This window comes from Primulina huaijiensis, chromosome 6 (genome assembly GCF_012295235.1).
Source record: "Primulina huaijiensis isolate GDHJ02 chromosome 6, ASM1229523v2, whole genome shotgun sequence".
NCBI classification, from domain to species: domain Eukaryota; kingdom Viridiplantae; phylum Streptophyta; class Magnoliopsida; order Lamiales; family Gesneriaceae; genus Primulina; species Primulina huaijiensis.
In genome coordinates, this window is record NC_133311.1 from 13,661,693 (window position 1) to 13,665,981 (window position 4,289).

Sequence of the window (4,289 nt, forward strand, 5' to 3'; positions counted from 1 at the left end):
GCCCGAAAATCAGTCCGTGTAAACCACATGCATGAAAATTATTAAATTGCTAAAATATTTTAATTAAATAAATTTAGATGCATGAATGATATATTTTGAGTGACTAAATGATTAATTTGGGTAATTTTGCTCGATGGCATAATTTAAAGATTTTCAGACGAATATCGGTGGTTGGCCGGGGACGGAGGACCGTAGACGATTAATGTGTTAAAGATTTAAAGCTAAATTTTTGTTTTTAGTTAAGAAAAAATTTATTTGAAATAATTTAAGAATTTTAGCATTTTTAAGGTCAAATTTAAATTAAATAATGAGAGCAAGGAAATTATATATTTTATATGGGATTTTTTGGAAATAGATATTTTTAAATATTTTAATTTGAGGCCTAATGATTATAATTAAATATTTTAAAAACTAGGCTTAATTAAGCTCATTAATTAAGTGTTTAAGAAATCTTTTTTAATTCTATTTAAAAGAATCCCACACACACACCTAAATACCTACACACAGACACACCCCGAAACATACACAAATTACGTGAATGCAAATTGAAAGAAAGGAATGAACAACAGCTGAACTTGGGTTCCTTGGCAATGGAGTTTTTGATTTTTTTCTCCTTCGTTCTTCGATTTTCTTCTTCGTTCTTCCTTCCAACAACGATCACCCGACTCCAGTGCATCCAAATTTGGGTTTTTAGTGGGGTTTTGACAAGAAAAAAAGGGTAGAAAAAAATAAAAATCGTCCTCCATTCATCATCGACGTTCCACCGCTTCGGTTCGTATTTCGAACGTTTTAAATGCAAATGCACCTTTCTAAATCTTCTTTTTGCACCATTCAAATAATAATATGTGTGTTTTATGTTTGGAAGCATGAAAATTATATTGATCAAATTATTTGATGATTGGATGAATATTTTTCGAAGTTTTGACGTTTTTACACTCTCTTGAGATGTATTATGATTTCTAAAGGACATGCTGCCATTAGGGGACATTAAAGGATTGGAAAAGGAGTCGTTTAAGCAAATAATGATGGATGTACAGTAGCTATAAGGAGTCGCGCTTGGGAGTAGCTAAAACCTTGGGTTTCCTTGCATGGTATGGGTTGTAGTGATCGGTTTTTGTGATGGCTGGACAGGAGCTCGTTCAGGAGGGGTCGTGATCTTGTGAGGGCTGCGTCCTAGGTCTAGGGAGAGTCCTAGAATGGTTGGACTCATCGACGCACAAGGATGAAGCAACCGCGGCCATGGAGGGACTTTGGGGCTCGATTTGGCACAGCTAGGTTGTAGGGTGCGTAGGCTGGTGCGGCTGGTACAGGAAGGTAGGCTAGGGGTCCAGGAGGGTAGGCTATGGTCTGGTCAAGGCCTGGGTCGAAGATGGCTCGATAGGAATTGGTGCGTGGCCTAGGAATAGAGGAATGGTTCGGCTTTGGCTAGGGAAAGTGTTTAGGCTCGAACCATGGTTCACGGGGGTTGTTTCATGGTTAATGAGGGTAGTTTAGGAATTAAATGCTTATGTTTAAAATTTGAGAAGGAAATATTAAGTTTGAAATTAATTCGGGTTTAAAACGCTTCACGGTTGAGTTATTAAGCCAATAAATCGAAAGACTCGGGTTTGCGTCTAAGAAAAATGTTAGAAGTCAAATTTAAGTTTATATGATGATTTAGGATAGGCTCGATTCAATAAAAGTAAGAAAAAATGAAAACCGAGAATTTTGGAGTTCAGGGGTAAAATGGTCATTTTACGTCTCGGGTAGTACGAAAGGTCTGGCAGAGTCCCGAAGAATCATAATACGTACTAAATGATATTTTAAAACGTTTATGATAAAAATATGGAATTTTACGATATATGCTAAAGTTGTACGATTTTTCCCGATAAATGCTATTTTATGAATTTTGAAGGACACGATATTTTATGAATAAAAAGTAAAGAAAATATTTTGAATGATATGAATTGACTGTGACAAACATGATATGATGTGATTGGGGATATCGTGAGGGAGAAGGCCCCAGAAGAAGTCTGTTTATGGGAGAAGGCCCCAGAGTGAGCCCGACGATCGTATTTCCACTTTTGGCGAGGTCCATCGCTCATTCCCATGTACAATGGTGAGCTAAGACTGATCAGTCAACCACATGATGAAACGATTACAGCTAGTCGTTTCAAGGATCAAACTTCACTCAAAATTATATACGATGATGGAAAGTTTTACGATTTAATGATTTATGAATTATTTATGTTTAAAAATTTATGCTAGCTTATTTTAAATAAAAGTATGATTTTAGTGCATGTGCTAGTATATGTATTATTTGTTACATATGGTTAGAACGTGCTGAGTCATTAGACTCACTAGGTTTAGATGGTTGCAGGTGAAGATGATTTTGAGGGAGGCGCTGATGCTTGAGTCGATGAGTTTGGCAGTACACTCAAGAGGGACATTTATTTTCCGCATTAACTTAGTATTTAAAAAGTTTACGCAAAGATTTTGAGGATTATTTATTTGGAGATTTTATGCTAAATTTTGAAGTCTAGTTTTGGGATTATTTTAAAAGTTGACATATGATTTTTGTGATTGACGATTTATAGATTTTTATGTATTTAAGATTTTTCAAATATTAGTTTTTATGTTGGATGTGTTAGAATTAAATGTTTCGGAGTTTGAAAAATTTGCAGAATGATTAGCTAAACTGAAGCCAACTGAATTGAGGTCATATAACTGAACCTACTCGAACTGAAGTAATTCAAAATAAAGTCATCTGAACTGAAAATTAATAAATTAAATGATCGGATGAAATCGAACTGAACAATGATAACTGAATCAGTAAAGTCAACTGATCTATCAGTTAGAACTGAACATGACGCATTAAGTCAGTTCAACTGGTAAGTCGTAAATCGAACAATTGATATCAGTTTGACACGTCATCAGTTAGCTCAGCCAACAATCGACCAATCGCACATAGCAGGCTGTAACTAACAGTAGGAGCGTTGCATATCAGACTGCAACATCGTACTATTGTCAGAAGAATGTTAACACACTCAGATAGAACAATACAATTCAAACGAATATGATTCATTTAATTCATTTATTGTTACCGTTGGAATGGAAGCCTATAAATAGCTGAGGAATTCAGTATGACGAAGATTGATTTTGAACGTTAACATTGATTTTGAGAACAATTGAGAAATTCAATTATACGCGATCAGTTGCGATATTCATACAGAGAAGCTCACACTTCAAAGATATATTCATAGCTTTCAGGCTATCATTTGAGCTAAGATTACTAGCACATTACATCAAAATATTCGATCTTCTAAAGATCAGTTGTGCTACGAAAATTAAATCAGTTGTGTATTGATAATCTGTAAGAAACTAAGAGTTTCAGTTTAACAGTGTTTAAGTCCAAATTGAAGTGTGTTATTACACCTTTTGTAATTAATCAAAATCTTTTAGTGAAAACCTATCATTATGATAGAAGAGGTGACGTAGAAGCATTTGAATTCTCAAAACATCCATAAAATCTTTGTGTTCATTATTTCAGTTATTTTTTGAGTATTCAATCTATCAGTTAGTTTATTTCCACACTTAAACTAGTTAACTGACTTATATCGACAACAAAATTTCTGAAATCAGTTTGTCACTAAACTGATTCATTATTTCGAAAAAGAACCAAAAATCCTAAAGTGTTTATTCAATCCTCCTCCCCCTTCTAAACACTTTGACCCTTCAACCGATTCTAACAGGATGGTTTTGAAGTTAGAAGAAAATGTTTAAAAAATAGGAGAACAGAAAAATAGAAATAACATATCAGCATGTCCTGGCCTGGGCTAGACGATGAGTCAAGCATGACTCGGAATCGAATCGAGGTTGAGATGGGTTGGATCATTCCCCAACCATTGAACTACCTATTTATTGTTTTCAACTCATGGAGGGTAACAGATCTGGAATAGGTGTGGACCCATCCAGAATAATATTATCCAATTCGGAATTGCTTCCGGTTTGAACCAAATCCTAAATTTTTATTGAATGGGATTGGCTTCACAAACTTAGTCCCCAATCCAATCCGATCTCAAAACTTATCTAAAAATGATGTAGCGAAAAAATATAATTATCCGGACTACTATGTGGGCTCCTAAATGGATCCAAGTAATCGTGGATCGATATTTCAGCTAGCTCGTAAACAGGTCCAAGTAGCCGATAAAAGAGAAAATTTTGTAGGTTATCACCTGCGTCACAAAAAAATGTCAGAGGCATCAGGGTTTGCCTGTCGTAGACTCTCCAACGCTCAAGTCAGAAAATAA